Source organism: Ambystoma mexicanum, chromosome 2q (genome assembly GCF_040938575.1).
Source record: "Ambystoma mexicanum isolate Mex_15411 chromosome 2q, UKY_AmexF1_1, whole genome shotgun sequence".
Taxonomy (NCBI): domain Eukaryota; kingdom Metazoa; phylum Chordata; class Amphibia; order Caudata; family Ambystomatidae; genus Ambystoma; species Ambystoma mexicanum.
In genome coordinates this window covers 1003916631-1003929907 of record NC_090924.1, presented here as the reverse complement: position 1 = coordinate 1003929907, position 13277 = coordinate 1003916631, and positions in this window count along the sequence as shown.

The window sequence follows — 13277 nt, the reverse complement described above, 5'->3', positions numbered from 1 at the left end:
GAAAATCAAGATATGTTGTATTATGCAACTCACTTCAAACAATTGGCTAAAGATGCTGACTGGACCCCTGAAGCATGCTTTACCTTGTTTCGATGTGGGTTAAATGAGGAGATTAAAGACGAATTGGCTAGAATGGCCCACCCAGGATCCTTCCAAGCCCTTTTGGACTTGTCTTTGCAAATCGATTTCAGGATACAAGAAAGAAAAGCAGAGAAAAGAAAGACACGGATTGCTCCACAGAAACTCTCATCAGAATATCCTAGTCCCAAAGAGCCAGCTACCTCGAACTCCACGGAACCTGAACCCATGCAACTGGGTTCCTTAAGGGGACCTATCACTTCTCAGGAAAGGACTCGTCAGATCAACAGTGGACTTTGTATGTATTGTGCCTCTGACAAACACCTAGTAACAAATTGCCCGATAGCCCCTCCAAGACGTTCGGGAAATGCCAGCTCCCGATCCGGAATGGAGCCCAGCTTCGGGAGACTGGTTCTTGCTCAGAATCATCTCTTTCCTTGGACTGACTTCCGAAGAAGTCTTTGGTGGTACTCAAGGTTTTTCTGTCTACAACCGACAAGGAAACCTATCCCGTCCTGGCCTTGGTGGATTGTAAAGCCATGGGCATCTTCCTGGATGACGAATGGGCATTGAAGCATCAAATTCCGAGAGAATCCAAAGGCGTCATCCAGGCGGTAGAAGGGATAGATGGGAAACCACTATCATCAAGGCCCATAACTCAACAAACTACAGAACTTTTGCTTTCCATACACAATCACCAGGAGTTGCTACTATTTGATATAATAAAAGCAGCTCATTGCCCAATGGTCTGGGCATGCCCTGGCTACAGAGACATAACCCGTACATCAACTGGGCTGCAGGATCTTTATTCTTGGGATCTGAGTTTTGCCTTTCACATTGTCTTTCCCAATGCTCCATATCCACTGAAAACAGAATCCCGGGACAACAACTTATCACTGTTTCTAACATCACTCAGGTTCCTGAAATTTACCATCAATTCTCGGATGTGTTTTCAACAGCCATTGTCCAGTCCCTACCTCCGCACCGACCTGAGGACTGTGCTACCGACACTGAAGAGAAAGCAGTCATTCCCTACAGAAGGATGTTCATCCTTTCCGAACCCGAGAAACTAGCCTTACGAGAGTACTTGGATACCAATCTAACCAACAGAACCATTCTTCCTTCCAAGTCCCCTGCTGGAACCTCTTTGTTCTTTGTCCCAAAAAAGGACACTAAGGAGCTCCGACCATGCTTGGATTACGGAGGTCTAAATCTGTGTACCCTCAAGGACAGATATCCTTTACCACTCATTTCAGACATTCTGGAAGCCTTACATGGTGCTATGATTTTCACCAAGCTGGACTTACGGGGTGCCTACCATTTGATCTGTGTAAAAGAGGGCGATGAATGGAAAACTGCCTTCCAAAAACCTTTTGGACACTTTGAATACCTAGTCATGCCATTTGGTCTCGCTAATGCTCCAGCTGTATTCCAGCGCTTTATGCACCGAGTCTTCTCAGACATGTTGTTCATTTTTGTGATCGTCTATTTGGACAACATATTGATTTACTCCAACAACCCGGCCTTACATCAGGAACATGTTACCTTGGTTTTACAACGTTTACAAGACCATCATCTGCTGGCCAAACCCGAGAAATGCATCTTTCATGTGTCTATGGTTCGTTATCTGGGATTTGTGCTGAGTCCCCAAGGAGTGGCAATGGATCCAGCCAAGACCGAAGCCATGCTTTCCTGACCCGCTCCAAGCTCGGTTAAATTAATCCAGTCATTTCTGGGACTTGCTAACTTCTATAGGAAGTTCATTCTCACATTCCCATCCATTCTGTAACCTATTGTTTTCTTACTGAAGAAAGACACTCCCTTCGGTTGGTCAGCAGTTCAAGAAGCCGCCTTTCAAGAGTTAAAGCACAAGTTCACTCAAGGACCCATTCTGGTTCAACCAAACACAGCAAAGCCTTTCCTGGTTGAAACGGATGCCTCCGAGTATGAAATCGGGGCAGTATTGTCAAGTCTAATGAGGGATGAAAGGGTCTCAACCCCCTCTCCCGAACCACAGAAGCCAAATAGATCGACCCTCCCACCATGGTTGGCACGGGCGTCTGAATGTTAATACACAGATAACCATGTGGCAGCCAATGGGGGGAAGACGGAGTTAGGGAAAGGGTGTGGAATGACAAAGGTAAGGTAGGGAAGAGAAAACATACATATCTAACACAGAACTTAAAACTGAGACTTCACAATCCTGCCCTCCATGCTTGGTACTGCCTATCCTATCCGACTCCTGAGTAAACATATATATAACACCTAGGGTTCTTCATCATACTATACCATACCCATGACCATGTACGTGTGTGTATAACACATAGCAAACATGAAGCAACACAAACTGTATGGCACACGCAAGGGAATCTTACCTACATGAATTCAACATAACACATGGCCCAGTGGGCTGACATTTAACATAAGCAAACATAAGCGAAAACATAGATCATGACTTGTCAGTAGTGGAATGCCTGCAAGACTTTGCCCCTTCCAATTAGTAAAGATTTCTCTCTTTACGTTGAGTATTGCCTCATACTCTGGTTATAAACAATGTTACCAACAACCTGCGGATCCAACACTCATAACTCATGAAATCCTCTCAGAACTTAGCAATTAAACATATGCTTGAGTTATTAACTTAAATCTTGAATGCACTTATCTTAGGGTCCGGGTGACTCGCGAGTACACCCAGACATCAGGATATGTCGCAGTTGAAACGCCGTAGCCCATTGGAGCCACTGCCGCGCCTAGTCTGGAGACACAGCTCAAAGCAGCAGTATGGAAGGTTCACCACCGAGGTTCGCGGTAAGCTTTCGAGTGACTGCGTTGCCTCCCAGGGTCACTGCTGCAGACCGCCGCCCTGATTGCCTGCTCACCCAGATCACCATCAGTTCGTCCAGAGCCCCATACACTCCGTTGTGGCCGCCTGTGCTGCACAACATCACTTATCAGCACCTGTGCACGGGCGGTCAACGGCTAAATGCTCTCCTGATGGGCTCCAGCTGTCTCATGGCGCAAACTCCAGGGACTACAATCTGCCCCTAAGCCTGCACAGAACAGTAGTCGTTATCTCAATTTTGCCTATACTGTGCTTGGGGCTTGCCCCAAACCCTATTCCTGACAAGTATTAAAACAAGAATCTGTGGATAAACAAGAACACCCCATTGCCTATTTGTCTCTGACATTGCACCCTAGCGAGACACACTATTTGGTCCTGGAAAAATAACTACTCGCCATTCGACAAGCCTTTATGGAATGGTGCCATCTCCTCTTGGGTGCCAAACACCCAGTACTGGTATGGACCGATCATCGGAATCTGCAGGTCCTACAACCAATGGAATGTAGAAACAACCGTCAAGCTCGTTGGGCCTTTTTCTTCGTCCAATACCAGTTCCGCATTCAGCACGTACCCGGGACATCCAATATAATTGCTGATGCACTAGCCAGACGACCAGATTATGTACCAGAAGAAGCACGCACCTTTCCCAAGATGTTCCCAGTCACGGTCTTCATAGCCCAGGCCAACATTCTTTTGGACAACATCCGGGGTGAGACCCCGACTTCGGACCTCTGGAAGGAATACTCTGAAACCAATCACTGGTCCCTGTTTGCTAAGGATGGCTACCTCTACAAAGACCAGAATCTGGTTGTTCCTACTCAGATCACTAGCACCAAGATAGTGAACCTTTGTCATGACACATATCATTCCAGGTATCGTAGTATTAAGGCCACCCTTCAAACCATCCAGAGACATTTTTGGTGGCCTAGGATGATCAAAGATATACGATCGTACATACAGGCCTGTGCAGTTTGCAACCGGAACAAGTCCGATAATAGGAAAGAAGCAGTATTGCTCCATCAACCAGACCTGCCATCCCGACCCTGGGAGGTGATAGCCACAGATTTTATCGTGGCTCTCCCCCCTTCCAAAGGCCATACCACCATTATGGTTACCATCGACCTGTTTTCCCACATAGCCCACTTTACTCCTCTGTTCAAGTTGCCTTCGGTACAAGAAATGACGGGGATTTTTGTGACCCACTGTAAATGATACATAATAATGGGGAAGAGAATTCAACACTCTCCCCTGAACCACAGAAGCCGAATGAATTCGACACTCCCACCGTGGTTGGCACAGGTACCTGATAGATAGAAAACAGGTCACCATGTGGCAGCCAGTGGGGGGAAGAGGAGTTAGGGAGAGGTTGTGGATAGGGTAGGGGATTTTAAGAACACTGGATAGAGGATGAGGGAACACCTAGGTTGGATAGGAAAGGGGTAGTACCAGGGAAAAGACCTAACCTACCTTCCTCTATTCTCAGTAACTTGTAATTACCATGTACATTGAATTCCTACAATAACCATGCACCATCCATCTCCTGCCCACTAGTACCAATAATAAGCACACCTTGATACGTGTACTATATTCTACCTAATACATGAATAGCATGACTGGCAAAGCAAGATGAACACACACAGATGGGAACCTTCCCACAATGATAGACAAAACACATGGCCCACAGGGCAAGCATAAGCAACAAGTACAAACACGGAACATAATCTGTACCGTAAACCCCAAATGAGGCTGTCACATGGCTTTGACATTGAACATAAAAGATGCAGCCTGAACGTCTAAATCCTGAATCCCTAACCAGTTAGCAGCACTAATTAGTGGTAAATTGCTGCACACCAAGACTTGAGCTCCCAATACCCATATGGGAAAAGACACATGCTTGAGCTTTCAAATGATGAGTATGGACACTTGTATAGGCAGCACTGAGCTCACTTTGATTCATTGATAACGTTGTGTCAGAGTCACCATTCCCCCTGCAATGCATGCAAGTTCATGTGATAGCTAGATTACAGTTCAGACCACATACACTTCCCACGCCTTGAAACCCTTCCAGCACTTATCTGAGGTCCAGGAAGCCTCACGAGGCTTCCTGGACGAAGTCTTGTACAGCAAAGAAGCAGCCGACAGCGTCCTTTCCGCCCAAGCTGCTGAATCGTTTGTGCCATTAGGAAACGCTGCAATCGATACGCGGCCGAACCTCTCTTTCCTGCTCCGATGCCAGCTCCGTGAAGAAAGAAAATAAGCCACACATGCCGCACGCCGTTGGCCCGTAATAAGCTGTCCTCAGTCAATGTCAGCTGGCCACACGCACGCGCGGCTACCAACTACATATTTGCAAGTGCTGCTGGTAAATGTAGTTTCTTTAGTCTATTCCGTGCCCCTAGCCCTTTCAGAGCCCTGTGTGCACTCCTCTCCTACTCCAAACCTTATTCCCGACATTTCCTCCTCTCCCAGGGCCCTTTCCAAGGCCTGGCTTAGACGAGTGTCGCAAATGAAATTGCGTGACCAACCCGGGGGCATGCACAGCTCCTGCCGGTTCTCAAGAACAATCCTCAGGACCATAACCTTTCCATTGAATCAAATACCATAACTTCTGATTCCTTCTCTTGACGTCCAAGATGCGTTTAACTTTATATTCCATCTGACCTTCTTTCACGATCGCCGGAGGACGTTTGGTAGTCATCCCTGGAGCTGCGGGTTTAAGTAAAGATACATGGAATACCGGGTGTATAGATAAAGTCTTAGGCAAGCGCAATTTCATAGCAGTCGCAGACACACACTCAATAATTTCATATGGACCAATAAATCGAGGCATACATTTCCGGGATCCTACCAAGGATAAATTCCGGGTTGACAGCCAAACCCTGTCCCCTACTTGATATTTGGGACTTTCCTGGCTATGCTTATCAGTTTGTGTCTTGTATCCTTTTTTCGCTCGCTCCAAATTTGCTTGTGCCTTCTGCTTGACTTCAAGAAGCAACTGTTTACGCTCCTGTAACATTGGCATGTTTTCCATCTCTGGCAAATGTTCCGGTATCATATTCTGTTTGTGACCATACAGATATTCATTGGGTGCCATTCCCAGAGAAGTGTGGAATGTGTTATTGTACGTAAACTCTGCCAACCATAAGGCTTGCACCCAGGAGTCTCTGCCATCCCCCAAATAACCTAACAAATATTGCTCAAGTGTTTTATTTACTCTTTCCGTCTGGCCGTCTGTTTGGGGATGATAACTGGTGGATAGAGCACAGTTGATTCCCAACATCCGACAAAAAGCACGCCGAAACCTGGAGGTAAACTGCAAGCCTCTGTCTGATACAATACTCTGCGGTAAACCATGCAATCTGACCACATGTTGTAGAAATAACTCCGCCAGCTTGCCCGCCCCAGGTATTCCCACACAAGGAATGAAGCGGACTTGTTTAGACAGAAAATCCACCACTACCCAAATGGTATCATATTGATTATCGGGGGGCAGATCTGTAATGAAATCCATCAAAATATGAGTCCATGATTTCTCAGGGGTTGGTAATGGTTGTAACAAACCCCTCTTCTTAACATGATCTGCCTTGTTACATACACAGTTCTCACATTGTAACAAATACTTCTCCACATCCTGTCTTAATGTGGGCCACCAGAAATATTTTTCCAACATTATTTGCATCTTTCTGTGACCTGCATCTCATGCTAAGGGAGATTTATAGCACCAGTATAAAGCCCTATCTTGTAACTCTTTAGTTGGTAAATACAAACGACCCTGATGATAGGGCGGCCCTTCCCGCACCATTCGTGTCAGATGACTGTTCCGCCACTCCTACAGTTGCCTCAATGGTAAGGCTTTCTTGGCCTGTTCAATTATTTGCTTTGTAATTGCCCCAATAATCTTTTCTGGAGGAATGATTGCTTTTACTTCACCCACTAAATTATCCAAATTTTGTTGCTGGGATAAAGCATCCGCTTTTCCATTCTTACTCCCCGGTGTGAATGTCACCACAAAATGAAATTCATTGAAGTACTGGGACCATCGTAGTTGTCTAGGACTAAGGGTTTGGGCAGTTTTGGAGTACTGCAGATTCTTGTGATCAGTTACCACCACCACCTGATGCCTTGCTCCTAATAAATAATGCCTCCACTCAACAAATGCTGACCGAATAGCCAACAATTCCTTATCAGTGATGGAGTAATTCTGTTCACAACCAGACAATTTCCTAGAATAGAATGCCACTGGGTGCCATATTCCCTTCTCATCTTCCTGCGATAAAATGGCTCCTACCGCAACATTACTAGCAGAAATGCGCTCTCTGTGTTGGGATGTCTTAACACTGGTGCTGTAGTGAAGGCTACCTACAACTCCTGAAAGGCTTTCTCTGCCTCGGAACTCCAAGTAAACTGCACAGCCTTTTTAAGTAATTGCGTGATTGGAGTGACAATTTTAGAAAACTTACTGATGAAGTGCCCATAGAAGTTAGCAAACCCTAGAAGAGATTGATGTCTTTTATGCACTGTGGGGATGGCCAGTCCATAACTGCCTGAACTTTTTTTGGATCCATCACAATCCCTGTTGCAGTCAGTATAAATCCCAAAAACTCAACTTGCGTCACATGGAACGCACACTTCTCCAATTTAACACACAATTTATATTCTTGTTTACCGCTGCAACACGGCCCTCACATGTTTTACATGCTGCTCTGGGGAATCTGAATAAATCAAAATATCATCAATGTAGACAATAATAAAAAACATCAATAAACTCTTGCAATACCTCTTGCACGAAAAACTGAAAAGCTGCTGGGGCATTACATAAACCAAAAGGCATAAGTAGGTATTCAAACAAACCAAACGTCGTCCGGAATGCAGTCTTCCACTCATCTCCCTCTTTTACTCGTATCAGGTGAAAAGCGCCCCATAAATCCAGCTAAGTATAGACCTTGGCTGCCCTCACTTGATCTAGTAGAACCGAAATCAAAGGCAATGGGAATCTGTTTTTTATTGTTACCTTATTTAATGCATGATAATTAATGCATGTTTATAATCCCCCTTCTTTCTTGGGAACAAAAAATAAAGGTGAGTAGACCAGGGAAGTAGAGTGTCTAATAAACCCCTTAGTCAGCATCTCATCTAAATATCCCCATAGATACTTATTTTCCATTTCCGTAAGATCATAAATGCTGCTGCAAGGCAACTTTGCTCCCTCTTCCAGTTCAATAACACAATCATATGGTCGGTGAGGAGGTAATTGTTCTGCTCCTCCCTTATCAAAGACTTTAGCAAACTCCATGTACTGTGAGGGAATTCCTACTCCCACTTCTCCCACAACCTGGTCTACTGGCCCCTTTTCAGCTAGCAACGCTGCTGGTCCTAATTATGGTAATATGTGTTCCTGACACCTCTTCAAACCACACTGTCTGCCTTTCCCAATCAATTCTGGGGTTATGAAGTACCAACCAAGGCATCCCAAAAATAAAACCAAACTGAGGTGCTGCTATTAAATCAAAAGTAATTTCTTCTCTATGACCAGATGCACATATCATTTTCAATTTTTCTGTCTGTTTCCGTATTGGCCCTGACACTAATGGTGAACCATCTACAGATTGCAGTCCTTCCACCTTCTGTTTATCCAACAATGGTAATCCTAACTGTTCGCCAAGAGTAATATCCACAAAGTTGCCGGTAGCCCCTGAATCCACCATTGCCATGACCTCCATCTTAGTTAAAGCAAAACATAACGTCACCAAAATATATAAATGATAAGTCTTACACCCATCTGGGGAACCTTGAGTCATTTGGGCCTGTCACCTGTGTTCCCCTTAAGGCCGGCACATCTCTTTTCCCGCTTCCTTCGTGCTCCTCTCTCCTGCCACACTTTTCTGAGGTGTATTGGGGCATGTACGTATAAAATGTCCTGCCTGCTTACAATAGAGACACAATTTGTTAATCTTACGTTGTTCCTTTTCTGCCGCTGATAACGGTCCTCTTACACTACCAATCTGCATTGGTTCCACTTCACTCATCCTTCCTCCCCTACTCCTATCTAATCTCACAAATGGGGCTGTTTCCTGTCTCTTCTTGTCTCCCTTCCTCGCATTCATACGATGATCCAACCTTAACACTAAATCTATCATTGCGGTACAGTTCCTTTGTTGCAGCTCAACTTGAGCAATGGCATCCTTCAGTTCCTCGCATAAACCCATATAAAATAACACTGTTTGCATGGCCCTTGGCCACTCGGTTTCGATCACCAATCTGTTAAACTGTGTTACATATGTTACTAAATCCCAGGCTCCCTGTTTCAATCCCAACAACTCTTTATCCCATGCTAATGACACCTCCCGTCTGTCAAACAGCCTGCCAAATTCTGCTAAAAACCCATCCCAATTATATAACAGAGGGTCGTCTTTTTGAACCAGAGGCATAGCCCATGCCGCGGCATCTCCTTTTAAATATGAAATTAAAAAGGCTGTTCTAGCCTGAATTGTCTTGAACGCTGTTGGTTTACACAGAAAGTGAAGTCTGCATTGGGTAAGGAACATCATGTATTTCCGAGGGTCCCCTGAAAAGCGTTCAGGCGCTGCTAAAGGTACACTACTGGGAGGTTGAACAATTACCGTGGGATTCTGACTTGTAGAGGCTCCCATTGTCAAGGATGTACTGGCACCCTCCAAAGGGGTACGCTGTGCTACCAAACTCTGTACTTGTGTCTTTAAATTATCAGATTCTTGTCGGGCATGAGCTAATTCCACCTGAATGTCTTGAAGAGCCTTTAGCACATGGGCCAAAGGCGGAGGAGTCGCTTCTATTTGGCTTGGGTGGTCGTGAGTATCCCAAATGGGGGTGGCTTATGATGTCAATGATACACAATAATGGGGAAGATAATTCAACACTCTCCCCCGAACCACAGAAGCCGAATGAATTTGACCCTCCCGCCGAGGTTGGCACAGGTACCTGATAGAAAACAGGTCACCATGTGGCAGCCAGTGTGGGGAAGAGGAGTTAGGGAGAGGTTGTGGATAGGAAAGGGGTAGGACCAGGGAAAAAACCCTAACCTACCTACCTCTATTCTCAGTAACTTGTAATTACCATGTACATTGAATTCCTACAATAACCATGCACCATGCATCTCCTGCCCACTAGTACGAATAATAAGCACACCTTGATACATGTGCTATATTCTACCTAATACGTGAATAGTATGACTGGCAAAGCAAGATGAACACACACAGATGGGAACCTTCCCACAATGATAGACAAAACACATGGCCCACAGGGCAAGCATAAGCAACAAGTACAAACACGGAACATAATCCCTAAACCCTAAATGAGGTTGTCACATGGCTTTGACATTGAACATAAAAGATGCAGCCTGAACATCCAAATCCTGAACCCCTAACCAGTTAGCAGCACTAATTAGTGGTAAATTGCTGCACACCAAGACTTGAGCTCCCAATACCCATATGGGAAAGGAAACATGCTTGAGCTTTCCCCTGATGAGCATGGACACTTGTATAGGCACCACTGAGCTCACTTTGGTTCATTGATAACGTTGTGTCAGAGTCACCATGCCCTCTGCAATGCATGTCGTTGGACCTGGTGCGCTTTATAAATAAATTCAAATACAAATGCAAGTTTGTGTGATAGCTAGATTACAGTTCAGAGCGCATACACGTCCCACCCCTTGAAACCCTTCCAGCACTTATCTGAGGTCTGAGAAGCCTCACAAGACTTCCTGGACGAAGTCTTGTACAGCAAAGAAGCAGCCGTCAGCGTCCTTTCCGCCCAAACTGCTGAATCGTTCGTGCCGTTAGGAAACGCTGGAATCGATACGCGGGCGAACCTCTCTTTCCTGCTCCGATGCCAGCTCCATGAAGAAACAAAATAAGGCACACCTGCTGTGCGTCGTTGGCCTGTAATAAGTTGTCCTCAATCAATTTCAGCTGGCCACACATGCGTACAGCTACCAACTACATATTTCCCAAGCGCTGCTGGGAAATGTAGTTTCTTTAGTCTATTCTGTGCCCCTAGCCCTTTCAGAGCCCTCTGCGCACTCCTCTCCTGCTCCAAACCTTATTCCTCACACCCACATCTTTCGGCTACATGACTTTCCTTCCAAAATCATCTCGGATCGAGGACCCCAATATGTCTCCAGGTTCTGGAAGCACCTATGTCAACTGTTGGGTGTTCAACGTGCCTTATCCTCGGGATACCATACTCAGACCAATGGCATTACTGAAAGGGTAAACCAAACCCTTGAACAGTACTAACAATGTTTTGCCTCTAAAGTCCAGGACGACTGGTCGGTCTTGATCCCAGTAGCTGAATTTGCCTACAACAACTCCGACCACTCTGCAACCAAGACAAGTCCCTTCTTTTGCAATCAAGGATTCCATCCGTCTGTTCTGCCCACACTTTTGCCTCATGCCACCCTTGTTCCCTCAGTCGATTCCTGGATAGCTCGATTGGTCTCAGTACACAAGGATGTGAAGGATCATCTAGAAAAAGCCAGGGTGGACGTTAAGAAATATGCAGATGTCAAACCGCTACCTGGCCCTATCTAGCCATCGGTGACAAAGTATGGCTTTCTTCTCGACTACTGCCCAGACACCTAAGACCCAACAAACTAGCTCCTCACTTCTACGGGCCATTCACAGTGACGGAAATCATCAACCCCGTGGCTTTTCGACTCCGACTACAAGAATCCTGGAAAATAATCCATCCTGTTTTTCATACTTCCTTATTGAAACCATACCACCAGTCAACCAGGACAGCTCTCCGACATTCCCCTCTTCTCGTCAATAATCAGATTGAATTTGTGGTCTCCAGGCTATGTGACTCAAGATAAAGGAGAGGTTGTCTCCAATACCTGATGGAGTGGAAGGGTTATCCACCCAGTGAACGGACGTGGGAACCTGTATCCAAAATGAATGCCCCCCGCCTGATGCATCGATTCCATTTGACTCATCCAGGCAAACCTGGGGGATTGGAGTTTAGAAGGGGGCATGCTGTCATGAATCACCGATTCTGACCTTTCTGGATGACTTGGTCCCTCAAACATCGTATTATTGCATCTATCTTTACACTCAACATGGCTGACTCTGTGGAGGAACACACGATCTAGTTTCCCAGTACTGCCTTTTGCTTCCGTGAAAAGAGACACGCCCCCGCGGCTCGGCGCGGCTCAACTCTAAGCTTGTCCATGCCCTTGGTTCCGGCAAGTTGTTTTCCCGGTTCCTTTTCCTCGTCCTACTATCTCTATCCTTTGGCTTCATATGCGATTAAGCCTTTTCCCCTTCCTTCCTGGTGTTATTGTTCTGTGCCGCTCCTCACTATCTCAGTTTTTGAGGAGCCGCGCAAGCAGCTTCTGAAACCTCCTGGACTCCTTGTTCCCTCCTGGTTTACCTACCTGGCCCTTCCTAGAATCCTTCCTGGATACTGAACGATCTTCAGGCCATCGTATCCTCCCTCGGCAGGAACCCGGGATATCATCTATTAGTTACCTGCCTGCAGACTGGCGTCGGAGGAGACACTCCCATTCCTGTACAAGACCCGGACCTCCATAAAGAAGGAAAAACCTGCAAGAAAGAAAACGTCAAGAAACAAACAGGTGAGCCAAGAGTCTGAGGACTCAGAGTGTGACACCATCTATGAGAAATACTTTGCAAAATATGAATATGATTTGGATTATATTGCAAGCAAAACTTTCTGGTTTAGATGTCTAGCAGGATGGAATAGGAGCCTAGTTAATGCTATCACCCAAATATGGAAGGTTGCCAATATTGGCTTGAGGGAATTTGAAGACAATGGGCCTCATTACGAGGTCCGGCACCCGCGAATGGGAAATTACCGGGGTATTCTAGCCCAGCTGGACCGGGTAATTGCCCTTTCGCGGGTGCCGGGTCTGGTACATCCCCATTCCCATGTGAGCCGCACTGGGCTCACATGGGAATGGAGAGGGTGGTAGCACTGGTATTGTTAATTACGGTAATGGTGCTACCATCATGTTCTGCTCGCGGGTGCCAGTACGGCCACCAGCTCAGACCTGGTAGCTCCAAGGGCACCCGTGAGCAGAACTCCTACTATGGCGGTACGGTAGCTATGGTACCAGTAGTGATACCGGCGCCGTTGTTGCCTTACTGCCATACTTGTAATGAGGCCCAATGTCAAGCTATTATCTGATATATAAGTATGTCTTCCAAGATGGCCGCAAGCCTGTGAAGCTCCCTCATACCCCGTACATCCTGTCTTTAATCCGGCGTTCTCCGTGTTGTAAGGGGGAAGCCCTTTGTGGGGGTCTCTGCCTGATAGTGCTGTGGGTCGAGGGGGGCACCCCCGGGCGGAAAACGGTGCC